This window comes from Parasteatoda tepidariorum, chromosome 2 (assembly GCF_043381705.1).
Source record: "Parasteatoda tepidariorum isolate YZ-2023 chromosome 2, CAS_Ptep_4.0, whole genome shotgun sequence".
NCBI classification, from domain to species: Eukaryota; Metazoa; Arthropoda; class Arachnida; order Araneae; family Theridiidae; genus Parasteatoda; species Parasteatoda tepidariorum.
The window spans coordinates 53,193,331-53,215,037 of record NC_092205.1 but is presented as its reverse complement, the minus strand read 5'-3'; positions in this window follow the sequence as shown (position 1 = coordinate 53,215,037).

The window sequence follows — 21,707 nt, the reverse complement described above, 5'->3', positions numbered from 1 at the left end:
AAAACGGATATTTTTCCTTGCAAAATGGATACTCTCAAGGATAGAATTTTTAGTACAAATTAAATATGTTATTATAAATGACACCTCAGGATTTTTAAAACCAACATAAAAGTTTATTTTTATTTAATATAATGACATGGCAAAGTTACATACATATTTCCACCATATCATTGTTCGATAGTACAAACTACTTTAGGCTTAATTATTTTTTTTAACTTTTAGAATAAATAAAGCAACGGTATTTTTATAAATTTTTTAAGAATAACACAACTTAATATACTGAATTCCAATTAGTACGTTCTTATGAAATTTAATACGCAAAGTATTTATTTCATGTTTATATGAAGCAAAGAGCTAGGATGCAAATTTATAACCCAAATTTAAAAGTTTCCTGATTATAGTTTCGTATCAAATGCTCACATAAACTGGAAAAAAACAAATTTCGTATTCGACGCATTCATAAATTTAGAAAAAATCCAAAAATCATTTCAGGTAAAGTAAAACTCATAACAGATTTGTATAACATACTAGGTGCAAATTCGGGACAACTCTTAATATTTTTTTCAATAACTTTTACCAACCATTTTTCTGTTAAATACATTATGAAACCTCACCCTTTTTTTCTTAAATAATCAAACTTCACACTTACTTGTTTATGTAAACAACGTATTAATTTAAATTACGCAATATATTTTAATAAAAGACAATTTACAAAAGAAAAAATTACAAAATAAGAGCATAAATGATTACAGCTATTATTTTATGCTTACATTAATTAAAATAGACTTTTCAACGCAGAAAATGACGTAAAAAGCATAAAAATTTCGTGGCACTTTTTTATGACTCTTTGCACTGAAGAAGGGGTGAGTACTTGTTAACATTACAGAAACGACAGGTGTTTTCAGCTGTTTATTATGTTTTTCCGTGATAATTAAATTATGTTTAATTATGTTTATGTTTTTCCGTGACTTTAAATTAAATTACTACATTTCAAGATTAAATAACTGTATCATAAAATATATGTAAACTATAAATAACTATAATTGTTAGCTAATGATAAAAACTTTAATTGATAGCTTTTACTTAATCATAAAAACCATAGTTATTTTATGTACTTTTCTTATGGTTAGATTTAATATTGTATTGATCATTTTTAATTTTTAATTTTTCTCTGCACTTTAGCTTTTAGAATTTCAATTTTGAAATTTAACTTCTGATAATGATATTCATAAAGGTAATTGTAACAATGACAATAGAAGTCAAAACTATAAGATGCACTTTTGCTCATATTTAAATTATTTTCATAACTAAGAAATTTCAAAACTGCACCATTTTGATGCAAGCCTTTTTCTCGACATAATATTTAAATACATTTTTTCTTCAGTAACTTTTATTTACTATTTGCAGTTTACGATAATAAAAACGCAGCTTCAGATAGTGGGTTGCTGTCAAGTGATCAAAATGAATATCATTTTTCATGTTTCTTGTCATTTTCTGGAAAAACATATTACTTTGCTTTTGCCCTTTGAAAAAAATAAGTAAAGAAACAAATAACATATTCTAAATGACATTTCCCTTCTGAAAAATAAAAAATAAGAAAACATGCAAATTAATTGCGTTTCCAACTTCTTTTGATGTCAGTACTTTCGAAATTGCATATTGAAATCTATTCATAAATATTTCTGAAAGTTAAAAGATCACAAAATGAAAAGGAAATATGCTTTATGACTTGTTTTTAATCTAATCGTATTAAAAACGAATGACAGGATATTAAAGTAAAAAAATTATGTCACATTTAATAGCGCGAATTTAGGATATTCCATACATTCATAAATTGACTTCATACAGCTTCAAAACAGGATGCAGAAGATATAATATGATTTTAAAATAGAAATATAGGGCATCCAAGAAGCCGTAATGCATTAAGAAGTACCTTTTCTCTATTGAAACAAGAGTTACACTGTAAAGACTGTGGTGTAATACATATCCGAATTTGGTGTTGAAAAACTCATAATACCAAATCGAGCGTTCTTACGCTCTTCAAAAGGTGTATTTAAATTTTAACACCAATAATTGATAAAGCTAATACCAAAACAGCCGCTCGTTGACGAAGAAGGTCGTGTTTTTCAGATCACAGTAAATTTGGCGAAAAATTTATGTAAATTTGGCGAAAAATTGATGTACAATTTAGCTAAATTTTGTGATAGAAAGAAATTTTTTAAACGCATAATAAATGCTTTTGGACCATTGTTAGAAGTTTGAATAGTTATGCAATTTCAAGTTAGTGAAAATATAGCGGCTAAGATGGCGGTTAGTTTATACTGGTGAAATGTGAGTTTGCCTTATCGGATTTAAATGACAAACTGGTCATAGTCTCTATAATACAAGATAGGTTTCAATTTTCCTTACTAATTGATAGAAAATATTATTGTGGTTCACTATTTGACTAGTAGTTTCCATACTCAAGCCAAATTTATTTGCCAAACTACTCACATAAACTGTTATAAAATGCATCTATGTTTTTAGTTGTATAATAAAGATATTTATGTTCTGATAAGATTTACACAAATATGCCAATTGTATTAATTAATTTTATAATATTTAATTTCTATTCTCTTTAGTTTCGATCGAATTCATACTAATATTCTTCTAAGCTGCGTTTATGTTTAATTAACAAGCTGATTTCATTGGGAATATTGTATATATTCATCCTAAATTTATAATTTTTGCTCTAGATTGTGCCGTAAAAGTAACTTTACTGATTGTTATGCAGATCATATCTTACTGTAATTATAAATTTTAATTTTACTGAATAACAAGCATAGTGGCAGTTACTTTACACTAAGTAGTGTAAAAGAACATTCTAGGTATTTCACAGCACCGGAACTATCCTTAGATTTTGGTATAGCCGGACACTTTTGTGAAACACCATTTTGGTGTTAAATAGTCGTTACTATTTTTGGAGTTCAGATACACTGAAATTTTTTATAGTGTAGAAAATATCGTAAAATATCGATTCTTTTTTAATGTAACAGTGTCGACAATTTTAGTGCATTCTTACGATACGTAATTATTACTAAGCTTTACAGTAAATATTGAATACATGATAATTATTGACAAAATCGTAACGTCAAGAGCAAAAATAACGTGATAGTTATCAAGAGTGTTTAACAGTTGAATTTACAGTTTTGAACAGTTTTTTTTTCTCCTTTTGGGTATCCAATAACTCATTTTTGTTGCTCATAAATTTACTATTACTTAAAGATATGTTTCCTTTTAATTTTTTTTCTTATTTAGAAATATATATTTCGTTACAAAAGTAGGCTGATATAAAGCGATTAAATGGCTGAGTTATCATTGCGAAAAACTGGTAATCGATTTTCAGTAGCGGCTTGAAGAATAATCAACTTCAGGTTGGTGGGTACCAGCTTTTCAGGGATGAAAAGGCAGTTTGTGTGTAATGTTGACCATATTGTTGCAATCATGCTCTTTTTAACAAAATTGTGGAACCTTACCCTCCATGATCAAAATAATTTATAACCTGTAGCTTAAGTAGTGCTTTGTTTAGCTTTCTTCTCGTAGTAAAAAAGGATAAATATTGCATTACTAAGTTAAATAGTTATATTTTATGATGAAGTATTTTATGATTAGTTCAGAGAAAAGAGAGCATACGTCTTAAAGTTGAAAGAGCATTTGTATTAATTCTTGAGAGGGTCATGATAACGTAAGAATACTACATTAACCTTTTAATTGTCGTAGGAAATTGCCACCAACTTCTTTAATTTTTAAATGTTGAGGGAAAGTTATTTTTTCTCTTTTGATTTATATGGTAATATACTGATGACTTCAAAAATTATTAACATAATCTGTCTCGACAATATTCTTTCATTAAGATTTAAATAAATTTCAAATAAAAAAATACCGGAATTTAAATATTCTAGAAAAATCGTATTTACTTTATTTTAAATTAAAAAGCAATATGAATTAAAGCGTACCGTGAGATTTTGAATGCATACACATATTTTTCTTAATTTAAATTACAAAGAAATTCCATCATCAAAAACTTTTCATCGACTATCTAGCAATTTGATTTTGTAAGAAAAGTTGTTTCCTAATTAATCCTCGGTTGACTGGTGAATTTTTTTTAATTTGATAAGGAATGCAGGGATTCAATAAAATTTTTTTTCTCTTTGTTACCTCAGGAATAAAAATGTTCTTTGATTTATTCAAGTAGTTTACTTTCCTCTTCAGCCTCCGAAGAAAACGTATTGATTGCAGTTGCGCTTTTTATTTAAGTTTCTAGTGACATTTCATTAAATATACCAGCACTCTACGAAAAAAAAGGGATTTTTCCAATTTTATCACTTTCAAATTATTATGTTAACATTTATTTATTTCAGTTGTCGACTACAAGAACGCTTCATGAAAAAATATTACCGAAACTATTTGAGAAATTTAAGTTATGATAACGGTTTATTACAATGAATATTTTTCAGGATAAAGTGAAAAATCTTGTTCTTGTCTTTCTTTTAAATGGTATTTTGAAAGCACTCATTATTAGGGTGTTTGAGAAAATGTTATAATTTTTAAAATACTGAACATAAATTTACCATTCCGAGTCTTTTAAAACGATGTTATTCATTGTAAAAAAAATATTTTTAAAGAAGGAAAACATTTGCATCTTTCTATCCGAAAGTTTTGCTTCTCTAAAACTGTCAATTACATCTCAATCCGCACAAGATACTTTTTCCTTGCCAAACGAATAAAATCCGTAACTATTTTTAGAATGCTTTCTAATATTGTACATATCAATATAGCCAAAGCAAAATATATCAATACAATAGTGTGAGAAGCAATCAAAAAGTTTTACAAAAAAATTACAACAAATTAAATAGAGCACAATAGTTTTGCGGATATATTCGTGTGGGCTAATGAAAAGATTATATCTTTTATTTTTCATATTTTTAAAAAATATTCGTCCTTTCTTTCGGATTCCCCCCCCACCCCCCGGTTTTTTGTTACTTTTATTTTTATTATTTTTTTCCTTTTTTCCCCTTTTTTCAGTGTTCTGTAATGGGAGCTTGCGTCCGTGATGTGAAAATACCAGGCTATAATTTTTGAACTGCTGCACAGGGGATACTCACTGTATTTGTGTGGAGCTAAATAGATTGCAATTCTACTCTCGTGCTGGAGCTGTAGATTTATATTAACATACGAGCGAATGTCATTCCAAAGAAAACTGTTTTAAATTCCGTCTTGAATTTTCCGAAAAGTGCAGCAGTGAGATCCTTGGATTTACTGAAAAGGGAGGCAAGATTTGAACCATCTGGCTTGAATCAACGAATCATCAAAACATTGGATTACCGATATTAAGAGAGATTGGATTACCGATATACCTTCCCTCAAGGTAGGAAATTTCTATTTATAAAATGTATAAAAACTCAAAGAAAGAAGACCTAGTAAAAGTATTAGAGGAAATAGGAGGCATCGCAGACAGCAGTGATATTATTGTTAAATTTAAAAGAAAAAATTGAATCTATCGAGATATTTAAAAATGATCTAGAATTTGTCAAACGCCGTAGAAGAAAGGGTACAGACAGCGGACAGGGATCTTGAAGAAAACGAAATTCAAGTACAGTTAGAAAAACTAAAATTAGAAAGACTCGAAAAAGAAATGCTTTTATTAGAGGCGAGAAACAAAGCATTTGAAATTAACCCTCTCAAAACAGTAAATGATACACCTGAAACAAATATTGAGAATCTCATTCATAATATTAAAACTCTATCTCTTCCAGTTCCAAAGAAACGTGAAAAAACCAACAGGCATTCCTCCTGGTAATGGACAAGTGGAAATAATGCATAAGATCCTCATACCTATACTGGCAAAACTTTCGATATTAGATCCTTCTAAGTGGTACAAATTTGCCACAGCAGTGCAGAGTACCATTAATTCTACAGTTTCTCGGAGCACTCAAAGAACACAATTCGAAGTCTTAACAGGAGTAAAAATGAGAACAAAAAAGGGACTTAAAAATTCTGCAAATGTTGGAGTAAGAGAACATAGAATCCTTTATCCAAGACATTCGAGAAGAAGCTAAAAAGAATATCTTTAAAGATCCAAGAAGAGAACCGCAGGCAATACAATAAAAGAAGGAAGAAAGCCAATAAATATCAAGTAGGAGACTTAGTTGCTATTCAGAGTACTCAGTTTGGATCTGGTCTCACATTAAGAGCAAAGTTCTTCGGTCCAAATAAGGAGTTTGTGGAGCAATAGAAGAAAAAAAAAGACAATAGTTTAATAATGAAACATAACATTTAATAAAATAAAAGAAAATAAGTTTAACAGCGATATCATGATCGGTGAGAGCTGGTTGCACGTAGTGTTGCTGGATCAAGAACGAATGCTAACTGGATTGTTCTATGGAAAAGAGTTAGAGTTATTAATTTATTCGGGACTTTTCCCGTCTTGACTCTAACCCACCGTGGATACCGGGCTTTCCCTTCTGGCTTGGATGGCGCTTTTCAACGAAGAAGCAGATGATGCAATTCTCCCAATTATTGTATATATATATATATATATATATATATATATAAAATATTANATCAATATATATATAATTTCTACAATATTATTTAATAGAAAATATTGTAAAATATAGAACATTTTTCACAATTTTTTTTATTTTTTTAAAAATAATCGACGAAACCTGACTTCAACTTTGGTTTTAGAAATCCTTATCTTGAATACTTCATGAAATGTGTATGCTTTGATTATCCAAAACTCGAAATTACAAAAATATGATTTTGTTTAAACTTAGCGATAAAAACCTTATTTGATAAATTTAGCGATATTGAATAAAATTATAAGACATGTAATTTAAATTCTGCTTAATTTTATTTGTATTTTCCCTGCTTTGCTTATCTGCAACGTAGGTTGCTGAATAATACACAGTAAAATCGAGTTATACGAAAAGGTTTTAGAAAAAGCATGCAAAATAAATTTTGAATTTTGTGCTGAACTTGGATGAATAATATTTTAATTTAATAAAAAACGATTAATATTTCCTCAATTTGATAAACATGTATCCAGCTCATGGAACACTTAAAGTTCTTTTTCATATAGTTAAGTTAATCAATATTTTTATGTCAGTATTTATTTTCACTACTATTTCACTTTAATAAGTAACCAATTGTTTTAATACATCTTGATATTTACATATTTCGGCTTATTACCACTTTTGGATATTTAAACCGCCTGTAAATTTTCAACTGTGAAAGGACTGAATTATAATTAATATTTTCACATTACCTTAATATCTGCGCATAAAAAAGAATCTAGAAAAAATGATATTCTGCTGACTACAGGTGAAACTATAACGAGGAAGAAAAATGTACTCCCGTTTTCAAATTTCCTTCTAACTTTTAAGGAAAAAACATTGTGCTTGAATCCTGTATAGAGAAAGTTTTAAATCAAGTGTGAAGTGCAGTAGTTTTCGAAATGGGTTTGACACAAAGAGTCATCATTCTTAGATTCTACAGATTGCATTCTACAAGAAGAAGGTCATGCTCTTGTGTAAAAATAGTCTAAGGAATCGTAAGAACAATGGCCGTAATAATCATTTGAACGAAAAAATGGCCACAGGATATAGAGGTACTCTAACAACAGATAAACTCGATTTACGAAAACTTTTCTGTCCTATATTTCTGATACAATTTTTAGTAGTTTAGAGGGCCAGCAGAATCTTCTTAAAATTTTTCGAAGTTCTTCCATCATATCTTGTGTTACTTTATTATTAAATATGATTCGGTGATGCCTTACAATTTACTTTCTCACCTGTACTTATTTCATGTTAACATTATGGCTTACTTAAAAAAACAAACAAATCGTAGACTTTATCAAAATTTTTTTTAATGTGCATGCCAGTCTTTTTTAATTATAAAATATGTTGTGAATAACTTTTTAAACAATTTTGGGAACGCACAACAATTCTTCTCTAGAATATTTAGCCTTTCGCATCATGGAGAACACCTTGAGAATTAAAAATTTTATCCTAGTTAAGTATATGGTAGATATAAATATGAGTACAAGAACATGACTCATATTTATATCTACCATAAAGTTCAAGCACATAATTTCAAAAGTCGAATACTTTACTGTTAAGTAAGACTTCAAATACTCTTTGCGAAAACAAAATGTTTTTATACTGGTTATTTTCATAATATAATCAATTTAATATTCACCTTAAAAAAATTCTTTTCTTGACGATGTTAGGAGCGTTTTTCAAAATAAAAATAAATCTGTACCTATTAGATGCAATCCGAAAAGATAGTTACAGATTTTATTCGTTTGGCAAGGAAAAAGTATCTTGTGTGGATTGAGATGAAATTGACAGTTTTAGAGAAGCAAAAGTTTCGGACAGAAATATTCAAATGTTTTCATTCTTTGAAAAGATTTTTTTTACAATGAATATCGTCGTTTTAAAAGACTCGGAATCGTAAATTTATGTTCAGTATTTAAAAAATTGTAATATTTTCTCAAACACCGAAATATTAAGTGTTTTCTAAATACCATTAAAAAAAGGACAAGAACAAGATTTTTCACTTTATCCTGAAAAATATTCATTGCAATAAACCATTATTTCTTTAACATAATTAAACATAATTTCATCTTTATAAGCACAACAAAACTGCCATCTATTGATAGAAATTTAAATTAATATTTTGTTTACAGATTTTATCACTCCGTGGTCTATGCAACTTGTATACCAAATTTTCTCAATATCAATTATTTCACCTATGTAGGTGCCAAAACAAGGTATCTTTAATTATGAAGACTTTGAAAAGAATATATAACTCGTATATAATTTTGAAAGGAAATTATTTTTCAAAAATGATTTCTTCCCAAATTTTATTTACAAAACAGCATAAGTTTTATTACCTATCCATATCTTTTTAAATATAATTTTATAATTTTTATACTTTTCGATAAAATAGCAATATACAACAGACTATCTTTTATAAGTAGCACTTTTTCTCACTTTAACATACGATTTAAAAATATAGTAAAAATAAAATTGAATTATCAATGGAATATCGATTGAGATTAAATTATAAAGTAGCAGCAAAATATAACACATTTTTACAAAAATATAGTTGGATTTTTTGTCGAAATTAATTCTTCTTAAAGACATTGTTTAGACAAATAAATAAATATTTAAAAACAAAACTCTGTATTTCAAACTTTTTTTAAAGTTCTAAAGAAGTAGATCTAGATTCTTATTACCATAATAAATTCATTTATAAAATACTTTCACTTTGCTCAAATTTTATGCCTATGCATTTTTACAAACTAAAGCTCTCATTTTTGTATTTTTCTAAGTTTCTAAGATATAAATATTTTAATGGTCAAGAGATCTTTTTATATTTCGAAGTGCTTAATTAGAATTTATAGATATAAGAGTGTATTCAAGATAACATTATTAGATGCTGATCCCCCCTGAGAATAGAGTACCAACATTTAAGTGTTAAACATTCTTTCATGTGTTTACTTAAATAATGAAAAGGTATATAGAGAAAAAATTCAGGCAAAATAACCGTACTGTTTGGTAATGACTTTTCGGGTAAAAAAGATAAAGGTTTTGATAATTGAAAAAAAAACGTACGATTTTTAAACCATAACTTTGTTAATTTTTTCGTTTGTATAGTTATTCTGGTTTTCCAAATTTTAGTTCTTATGACCCCGCATCTAGTTAAAAATGCGAAACAGAAAAGCAAATTCAATTGAATAAATGGTTTTTACGCCATGCAAGATATTATAATAAAATTAGATAATTTTACCATATATTACAAAACCATATTTTATTGATAATCTTACCAAAGTGCTGCGGTAAAAATTATCGACCAGCCAAACGGCCTGTCACGGAACTGGTCAGGGAGCTGGCCTTGCATCAGAAAGGTTCTAGGTTGGAATCCCGGGTAAGGCATGGATGTTCTTTCATTCTCCGAATTATATGTCATTACTGTGGGAGCAACATTGGTCCATCTATTATGGTGCCCCTGAAAGTTTGGTCAAAAAATCCGCCTTTCAGATGCCTGTCTGACGAAAAGGCAATTCTCCAGGTGGGCATTGAATAACAATAAAATCATCAAGCTTTTTGGTATTCAAGGATAGCCTGAAACTCAATGAATTTTACCATAATCTGGTAGTTTTTGATTGATTGAGGTTGATTTCGAGAGGTGAAAATGAGGTTGAAATTGAGGTTTATTAAGGAGGTTATCTTTGGTGCAAAGCACAACCACATTTTCTACCCCAGGTGTACATTTTTACATTCGTCAACCTCGAAACAATCTTAAAGCACCTTAGTAAGGGTTTTTACCTACGAGTTTTGTTTGCATAAAAATCTAATATTAAGTAACAAAAATCTAAAAATCAACTATATTTTAAAGTGTAAAAAAATAGATATAAGATAAAAATAAAAATTAAAAATCAAAAACGAACATAAAAAGAAAGAATTTGAATTTTATGGAAAAGTGAAAAGAAAATAATTAAAATTAGAAANTTCCGGTTTCTTTAAAAAAATTTCATCATTTTTTTTTAATCAGTTGTTTGCTATTTTTCTTTCATTATAATTCCCCCCCCCATTTCATATGTCTATAATTTTCCTTTGTTTTATCTTCATTTGAATATATATATATATATATATATATATATACACAACAGAGCAAACCCTAACTTATGAGTGAGGAGAAAAACTAATATTGGGTGATTGGTATGATAATGTAAGGTTGAGATATGAAATAAATGAACTACTCCCAAAGCAAACAATAAGAAGCACAAAGAATAATCTTTTCCAGAATAACTTTTGAAGCGTTTCCAAAGGTAAATGTTGGCTAAGTAATCACTTTGAAAGTATGGTAAATATTTTGTATGCTAAATCGGCCGGAGTTTAATCTTTATTTTATTCACAGAGCATCAAGTTTCGGAAATTAATTTGGAAATTGATGTTGTAAACATATTGTTTTGATTAAAAAAGTTTTGTGAAATGTATATTAAATTTAAAGTAACTCATCACGGAAATTAATTAATATTGAAAACTATAAACAGGTATATGCCAACAATTTAATGCAAACTATATTTTAAGTTATAAAATTTAAGTTAAAATAACTAAATCAAAATACAGCATAATGAGAATGAAATTAAGTAAAAAAACTGTGATCGCTTTATTACAATCACTGGTTACCCATTGGACTCCACTGGACTCCAATAAACATCACAATATTTCAAATCATGGGTTGCAAAAACTGTATCAAATGATGTTTGTCTTCGGATTGGTTTTCAAATCCTGCCTATATCCGAGTTTCAAGACTTCACCATCCTTCTTCAGTACTCCTATTTATATTAAAATCACCGTCAAGGTAGTAATTATAAGTTAATAATAAGAAGAATATAAAAATGCTTTAAATTAATTTTATGTAAATACATTAAAATAAAAATAAAAACTCACCAACTTAATGTATAAGAAAATTAAGAAAAAAAGCATTCTAACAAAAATTAACTGAAAAAAAGCATTCTAACAAAATTATCAAACAGCAGCGGTCGCCATAGCAACTCATGCAATGACGACGCATGCGCACTGTTTACTATTACTCTTGATCACAGTTGAAAAGTGTGATGACTTCCAAATTAGGTGAGCACGCCATCAAACCCAAAACAACACCCATTTTGCCAATGGGTAAAAATACTCTCTTTGAATGGACATATGTTTGTTGTTGACAGATTTGAGTTTTTGATCATTAAACATACAAACCACAATTTGGAAACTAAGATCATAATAAATTAGTCGGTTTCTTCCTCAATTTTGGACCTTATTTTAAACGGTCCACTCTCATTTAACCTTTGACTCTTATATTGCTTTCTTTTACTAGTATTATTTTACAAAATCTATTTCAACAATTTTGTATCAATTAATAAACATTACAAACTAAAAAAAAACCAAACTCATACAATAATAAATATTTAAAATGAAGTTTAGCCTCAAAAATGGATGTTGTTTAATTTCAAGAAATTTAATTTTATGAATCATTTCAGCATACATAATGAATAAAATGAGCGATTCGCGTGCTCAATTGAAATATGAAGCTTCTTCTAATAATAACTGAGTAACTATTATCAATGTACTGACTTGTATCCCTTTCTTAAACAATATTGACAAAACCGTTCGCTTCTACAGTACTATTAACCTTTGCAAAACACTTCGTGATCCCTGACTAGCAGATCAATTCTCTTTTTTTCTGTTAGGGAAGACTTAATTTCACTTTTAATCTAGTTTATTATATAAGCTCTTGGTAAACACACTTACGTGTTAAGACCGAACAAACATCCTTTATAACTAAATACTACTTTCCCATTCTTTGTACAGTAAGCGGTTTGCATGAACTGTTTTACCAAAAGAAATTGTTTCTATATAAGATTAGCTACTAAAAGCGGTATTTTAATGTAAAATAATTTTCGAATGGATGTTCGGCAGAGTTCTTTCAATGTTTTATTTTCAGTTATTTTAACTTTAAAATCTTAAGTTATCTTAAGATTATACGGGAACAAATGAAAACAATAATTCTGAAAAACAATGCTGTTTTTTGAGCAATAGGTAAAAATAATATGCTTTATGCTAATATAGAAACACAGAGAGAAACTGTATAGACATTTCTGGTAAAAGAAAACTTTAATTCTGGTGATAAAAACAAAATATACGGTATCTAAACTATTCATATGGTAACGATTTCTGTTCATCTAATAATGGTTTTTTTGAAAATTCTTTTCAAAATTACAACACGTTTAGTAGAAATACGAAAATAAGCAGTAAATTTAACCAAATAAATGGTTTTTATGCCATGATCTAAGGTATCATGATAAAATTGCAAATTTTTACCACATTTACCAAATTTTATCACATATTATAAATCAATATTCTATTGCTGATTTTACAAAAGTCATTGCCAAAGTGAATCGGTAAAAATTTCCGTGTTTTTTTGGTGTTCCCACAGTACCAGAAACACGGTAAATTTTACCATATTTTTTTAGTTTTGAAAATACTTTTTTTTTCTCAATGTTGCAATGGATCATAGACCCTGAGCCATTGAGGCTGTATTATTAATTAAATTACATGCTTTTGAGAAGGACAATGTATTTAGTCAGGAATATTCATTTAATTTTTGAAAATTTGAATAAATACTGTTTCGGTGTACTTTTATGCCAAAGCAGTTCAGTAAAAAATTACCGTTGTTTTTTGAATTTCCCATGGTACTAGAAACACAGTTAATTTTTCATACTCTGATAGTTTTGACTATACTTTTTATCTCAGTGCATAGTTAAATTTAAACTCTAAGAATCTTAGCAATACGGTCTTATTGTTAATAATTTTGGTTTAATTTATTGGGTACAATTTTGTTAATTTTAGAAAATAAATTCTAGTAGTTTTATAACTAAATTATTTTACTTAAAGTAATTTTAAGTAAAACTTTCTTCAGCATTATTAGTTCAGGAAAATTTAATGAAAAATCTACGGAAAATAAACAGAATTATGCTTTACTTTTTTTTAGTATTATTAAAAATAATCTAGGAGCTTACAAGACTTCGATAGAATCTCAAACCCCTTAAAATTATTTTTCTTATGATTTCGTGCATGCTATCTTTGAAGAATGCTAAAAGTCCCACAGTTAAGGCTTACACCACTTTATCATTATATGAATTATAATATGATACTGAAAAATAGAAAAGTAGTTTTGAAAAACAATAATTCCCAGATAGCAGTGTAAGGTTGATTTCAATGTCTACAACAACCTTTATTAGTAACATCAACAAGATTCATAAGTGATTAGCAAATAAACCAGTCAGGCTTGAAATAATGTTAAATTTAATGATGCTAGTTTACCTGCTATGAGGCTCGCATTAAGCTGGCAAAAACAACCTTTTTATGCATCGAAACTGAATTTGCCTTTATATATGAAGTCTAGAAACACTTTATGAAATCGAGGATGAATCATCATTCGCAAATCACGAGCGGAAAGCGTTCTCAAACCAAGGATAAATTCACCTTCTCAAGGTTTATTTTAGATTTTATTATCATCACTGAAATGAGGTTTATGTGAGAAGGCTTTTATGTACTTTTTTCAAAACTTCGAAAGTGAAGGTTGATATGATCATTAAATTTTCAACACAAACAAAATGTTGCATTTAAGAGCCTAGACAAAGCTGAAATGAAAAAAAGGTAAAAGCAAGGTGATTAGGCGTTGTTGTCAATAAAAACTGAAAGTAAGGTTATTTTGTAAAGGTTTTTGTACGTCTTTATTTAATCTTCAAGGAAACAAGCTTGGCATATTAATTTTTCTACTAAGTTAAAAAAAAAGGATTAATTAGGCAATCTTTCTATGCCAACAAAATAAAAATGAAAATACAATGCTTGCCGTAAGGTTGTCTGATATCTGGGATGTTTTCTGAACAATAAGTAAAAATGTTGTGCTTAATATTAATATGGAAACGAATGCATTCTGAAATGATTTGAATTTAATTACGTATGAATCGCAAGAAAATGTATTTCAATGTAAACAGAATATGAAAGGTGAAAAAAATAACCTAAATTAAAATTATTATTTGCTAAATTCATTGGTTGTCGCATCTAATATGAATGATATTCAGTCTGATTTATTCATTTTATTGTCAGTTTAATTTATTGATAAAATTACAGCAGATTTTCCATATTTCGCATACTTTACTAAAAACAAGTTGTTTTTTAAAAAAATCCAAAAACTTGGAAGGGGGATTTTTTTAGCAATAAAAATAATATAATTAATTAGGGTTAGATAAATCTCCAGCAAATATCATGCAGTCGAGAGATTGGAATTAATTGAAAGCATGCCTTCTTTTTTTGTAGGTGCAGTTAGGTTTAAGCATTTTTTAAGAGTTTTTTAAATTAAAATGCTATACAAGAATTTAATATAACCATGTATAATTAATTATATGAAATGCTATTAAAGGCAAGAAGAAAAAGAGAATAATTAATCTCTAAATACGGAAAAAACGACTAATTAAAAATGTTTTAATATCCAGTACAGATTTAAGTTGATTGAGTTAAATTGAGTATATTTCAGAAAGTGGAATAATGAGGTTTATTTATTTCAAGATAGTATTATCTATTATATTATTTATTTATTTTATAAGCTTTATTTAATGATATTCATTATGTATAAGTTTAAATTTACATATTTAAATAGACTTAATGCATGACTTCAAACGAAATAAATATTGATTTTAATTTGAAGCACTTTCTCTAGCCTTTTTCGCAATTGTAAGTTCTAGCCATTCATTCGAAGGAAAAAATATACTTTTCGATTACGTGGACAAAATACATTACTTAAAAGTAATTAATTTATTTATTTCAATATCATTATTATGTAAATATTCTAAAACTTGTAACTCAGTCACATTATTTGAATTTGTTAGAAGTAACTTTCTTTTAAATTACATTTTGAATTTATTTTATTCCTCACAGGTTTAATTTTACACGTTTTACAACACATTCGCAAAAAAACTGCTCAATTCCCTCGGAAAAATTTGAATAACGCACTTTATTTCAAAAGTATTTAAATGAAAAAATTACGCAATTTAATAAAGTAGTTTATACATCTTATACATAAATATTTTGATGAATAAATATATCAAGGGTGCTGTAATAGTCATAACTGTCTGTATTAATATGTTTTTTTTTAAGTATTAAGTGAATTGAACTTTAAGTAAAATCTTTCAGAACAGAATGAAACTTTTAAAAGTTTAAGCTATTTAACATTCGTTTCGAGCTTAAGATTTAAAACAATTTTAGTCCAACAATTAAATTTATGTACAATCAATTAAAATAAGCAAATTATGGATTATTAATAGAAAAACATGGTCGATTCCTGATCAAATTGCGGTACAAAATCTGATATACCTTAATTTTTTACAGTAATATTTATCATGAAATCACCGAACCACTATAGTTAATTAATTAAAGTAAAATATATGGTATAAAATTTAACAGTAACTATAGATTTTGTAGTATAATAAATAGTAAGGATAATACACCCAGGTGCTGCTATATTTTTTTGGACTTAAATCGTTTTCATCGAAAGATTTAAATCGTTTTACAGAAAATTAAAATAACTTGAAATTAATATGTGTGTATCGGCACTGTATTTTTATCAGTATATTTTCATAAATTTTTTACCATGTAGGAACAGAAATCAAGCGTATTACCAGATAATTTAAAATTATTATATCTTCGTAGTAAAATAAAACAGATTTTTGAGTCATGAATCAATAAAATTTCATCTTTGGCAGATCGAAAAATATTATACTTAAAGCGTGTTTCTAAGTATTTAAAGTTAAACAAAAGCTTTTTTATTTTATTTCCAATGAGCTGCACAAGTGCGCACATATGAGCAGACATAGTGCGTTCTCCAGAAGTGGTATCCACTCTTTCAGGACCACCACAATGGGTGAGATACCGTTGGACATGCTAATTTGGACGTCTAGTTTCTGCTACACTAGATGGCAGCACCGAGACTCTTATTTGGATGCTAAAGTGCACTAGGAATTTTATTGCCAAGAGCCAATAAGGCACCCCAGGGATCTTTTATATACCGCATAATCATACGACATGGCCGCTGAGGATTTTCCGCATCCCGAAAATCCGGTGTCTGGGTCGGAGATCGAACCCGCAGACTTGGGCTCAGAAGGCCGACGACAAACCAACTGCGCCATCCAGCCACATTAAACAAAAACTAAAAGTTGGAATTTCAATAATTGCTTCTTGCTTCATACCGAGCTACGCATATTTAAAAATCAAATTATACAAATCTTCTTTTTCACAACTTAAACATAGTATTTAAATGTTTTACAAAAATATTTTTAAAAATCGATGGGAAATTTTATGAAAATCATTTTAAAATAGGATTTCAATATGTTCATGAACAAGTTGTTAAAAATATCAATGTAAATTTCCAAAAACATCTCCAACTTAATGTACCAATTAATATAACAAATATTTGCATTAAGGAATTAAGTTGCAGATGCGAGAATTTAAAATCCCGTGACCACGGTAAAATACACTGGTGGACAAAATTAAGAGATGGAAAGCATTTTCGCACATGCAAGATACCCGCACACAGCTCCATGTGTTTGACAATGGTTACGTGAATGCCCAGAGGTACAGGCGGGAGGTCCTAGAGCCCTATGTGCGTCTTTTCAGGGGCGCTGTTGGCCCTGAGTTCATTTTTTGGACGACAATGCGCGACCACATAGGGCTCTCATGGTTGATAAGTATCTGGAAAGCGAGGATATTCAACGAATGGATTGGCCAGCCAAATCCCCTGACCTGAATCCTATTGAAAATGCTTGGGATGCTCTTGGGAGAGCTATTGCGATGAGCCAACCTCCCCCCCCCAGAACCTATCTGGAGTTAAAAATTGCTCTGGTGGAAGAATGGGAGGGTCTTCCACAAGTCCTCCTCAACTCCCTTATTAACAGAATGCATACTAGCTGTGCATGCTGTCTGTCTGTCAGGGGTGACCATACACCATACTAGAGGCAACACACACTGTAGAAGCCTCACTTTTATTGTCATCTTTTATCCTTAAGTGCAGACTAGGATTGGATTTATTGGCAATAGGTCTTGCTAGTGAATGGCACTTTCATCTTTGTTTTGCATACTTTATTATCAGGGAATAAGCTATATCCATACCAAATTTAATTTATTTATATTCAGTATTTTTTGAGATATTTGGGAAAATGTTTTCCATCTCTTAATTTTGTCCACCAGTGTATTTGGGTGTATATAGTGATTCAAACTTAAAATGAAAAACTCATGTAAATTACGTAATTAAAAAATTAAGATTTGTCATGATTAAATTCCATTATTTAAAATTCAAAATAAATAGTAAATTTCTTTTGACTTTCTATTTTGCATGGATACATTCTTATATTCATTATGGCTTTTAAGTTTTGGGTAAGGAGATAACTAACATAAATAAACTACCTAATGTTCATTACAATTTTATGTAATTCTTCCTAAATAAAAATGAACGAATTAAACGATAACATTATCAGTTACTGAATATATTATCAAACTATTTAACCCCTTTTTACTATTTATTACTATTTGTTTTATTTATTATTTTTAAAATTTTTGTCTAAATCTTTTCACTCAAATGCTTGTAACAAAAAAGACATGGCTAACATGAGAAGACATAACCAAAGAGTGACAAATTTTTTTTGTGTAAAAGTTTTCAGTATTTATCACTAAAATGCTTTAATATATTCCCTGCTGAAATTCGAAATGCAAATAACGTAAACAAATTTAAAGAACTCTTAATAAATTTTGCTTTTTTCTTCACTTAATGTTGTAAAGATATTTGATCACAATAATTCCATACTCATTTTATATTTATCTTTTTCGTACACATGTTTTTTACGACTGCTTTAACTTGCATTAAACTAAACATTCCTGCTCCCTTCAAACTTTGAATATTTGTATTTTTTTAACTCATTTGTGTTTCCCTTCGTAATTTCATTTTTATCTATTTTTTTATTATTAATGATCATGGCATATTACCTCTACCTAAAGATCCATAAGTGACCTGCTCCATATATTTTTTCACTGAAAATTATGGTCAAACCTATCAGAATATGGTGAAATTTACCGTCTGCCTGGCTCAGTGGCAACACCAAAAAGCTCGGTAATTTTTACCAAAGTGTTTTGGTTATGAGTTTTGTAAAATTAGCACTGAAATACTGTTCTATAATATGTGATAAAAGTTGGTAATATTATCATGATACCTTAGCATCGCATAAAAATCTTTTATTTGTTTAAACTTACTTTTCTGTTTTGCATTTTCTTCTAAATGTGGGGTAATAGGAACTATAATTTTGAGAACCAGAATTCCCGGTAAACCGTTATAATGTGAACAGAAAATTATCAAATGAATGGCTTAATCCTTTTTATTTTGCTTTTATTGACCAGAATTATAAGTTATTTTTACCGGAAATGTCATTACCATACAGAACAATAATTTTACCAGCATTGTTTGCCATATTCTGTCGTTTTTTTTTTGTTTCTATTTTGTAACTGTATTTTATTAAGTAATAAGTGTGTTTAATTCTTTTTCTTGTTTAAAAAAACATTTTCTGAGAAATCGTGATAGCAAAGTATTAAGAATCATCAGAATTGTATATTTTTCAAATGCAGAAATATATTTTACTTTCATTATTTTTCGAGATGCAGAAGTTATAGCGCTAATTAGCTGTCTTTATTTTCTGAAAACAACTCAGAGTTATATTTTATTTTGTTTATAAAAAACAGCAATTTCAAATGCATTATGCTTATTCATGAATTTTATCTGATTTAAGAGTGCCAAACTTCTCTTAGCTACAAATGTTGTTTTAGTAAGATTGTAAAAAAAATTTGGTGTTTACTTATTTAAAAAAAACTCAGTTATTGTAGAATATAATAAAGCATACACAACAGAAAAATTCTAAATAAATCAAATACTTTATAGCTGGAATAGAAAATTCTTTTAGTAGTAAAAATTGAAACTCATTTTGAAAAATAAAAACTTTTTGAAGGATATATCGTAAATTTTGGGTATTTGAATAGTTAGCGTAAAATCTATTTTATTATCACTGAAATAAAGATATAGTAATAGTTGATATGCTTTAATAGTTTTCGAAATATGTAAAACATTTTTAACCTCTGACCTATTCAAAGATGATCGGCCACGGTATTTTAAAAGTAAATTCAAAAATGAAAAGACTAAAACGAAAAATTTAACAATAAACAAACTTTTGTCATTCCCTGGAATCGGATAAAATGTCGATATGTTTTGCTATCATTATTTCTTTTCTGTGGAAAATTTGTAACGATTCCACAAAACTTGGAGTGGGTGGAAGTAAAAACTCCCACTCATAGTAAATTATCGCAACTACATGAGTGGCAACCCCGAATGTTTAAGAAATTTTATTTTCATTTCCTTCTAAAAAATTAAGTAACTTATCGAAAAATACAACTCTCCGATTGGGCTAAAATCTATTCATTAAGTTAGCAAATAACGAATAAAAATTATCTAATAGAACAATTTATCATGGGTAAAAAATAATTAATCAAGCTATAAAAATTATCAAAAGCTACAAGATTAAATTTCAAAATTAGAATGAAAATTCCATATTTTTCATGAAATAAGTTCTAAATTCCTCCATTACTCTGCAATTTACAAGAAGATGAGATTTTATTTGTTGAACTACAACTATAACAAGAAATCGTTTGATGCTTTTTATATTATTAAAAGCGATTCATATATTGGACCAAAGGTTTTTCTACAAGGTTTTTTGGACCAAACTATACTTTCAATAATTTGTATCTCCACAAAAAAATAAATATATAAATCGTTTTATTGCATATTATTTACCAAATAAAAAAACTAAAATGGGAAAATTCAGCTAAATTGGCTCTGAGAAAAAAAGCAAAACTACCAGAAAATGGTAAAATTTACCGTGTTTCCGTCTCTATAGGAACACTTAAAAGCACGATTACTGAAACGCTTTGGTAAAATTAACCATAAAATATGGTTTTATGATATGTTATAAAATTTGGTAAATACAATAAAATTTGGTAATTTTATTACGATACATTAGAGCATGGCGCAAGAATCATTTATTCGGTACAATTTATTGTTAAGTTGTGTATTTTTTACTAAATGTATAATAATAAGAACTATATTTTTGAAAACCACATTTTTCTTTAAATCTTTACCATATGAACGAAAATATTTCCCAACGAACGGTTTAAATACCGTATACTTTAGTTTTATTGACCAGAAACATGCTTTTTTACTGGAAATGTCATTACCATTTAGTAAGGTATACCAGAATTCTTTTCTCCGCGCTGGGGGCTAAAAAAAAAAAGGGAAACTGAAGTTTCGTAATTTGCACAAATAAATTCAGGAAAAATTTTTTTCATTTTCGTAAATGCATGTATGCAGTATATCTTTTGTGTTTTTATATCGAAATTTTCCAAATTATCTCTTTTCTTTACAATAGGAGGATGTTATCGTCAATGCTCGAAATCAGGTGAATGCTAGGCTTTAACCGATAAGCCGTAGGATTTAGTAAAGTGGCTTTATTACTCCCGGTTTCTTTCGTGTTTTCAAAAAAAAATTCGCAAATTGTTTCTTCTCCTTACTTAAAAATGATGATGTTACTGTCAAAGCTCGAAGTCTGGTGAATGCTAGACTTTACCGATATTCTGTAGGATTTAGTAAAGTGGCTTGATTACTTCCAGTCTCTTTAGTGTCTTCATAACAAAATTTACCTGTAAAATTAATATTAAGTTGTTCAAACTTTGGGTCGCTCTCCTGACCAAACTATGGGGACCATATTCCCATTGGTCCATGGTCCATTTTTTTAAATTTGCACACTGTTCAAAAACAGTTTTTCACTTTTTCTTTTTGAATTGAACTTAGAAGACACAAAGAAACTGGTAAGTCAAGCAATAGCTTTTTGAGCAAAGGTAAAAAGCATTTATGGGAGAAGCGATTACGGGCTATCCCGAATGTAATAGGATTTAAGTGAATGATTCATATGGTCTGCTTTTGTAGATATTTTATGCCAGTGCTGTGGCATC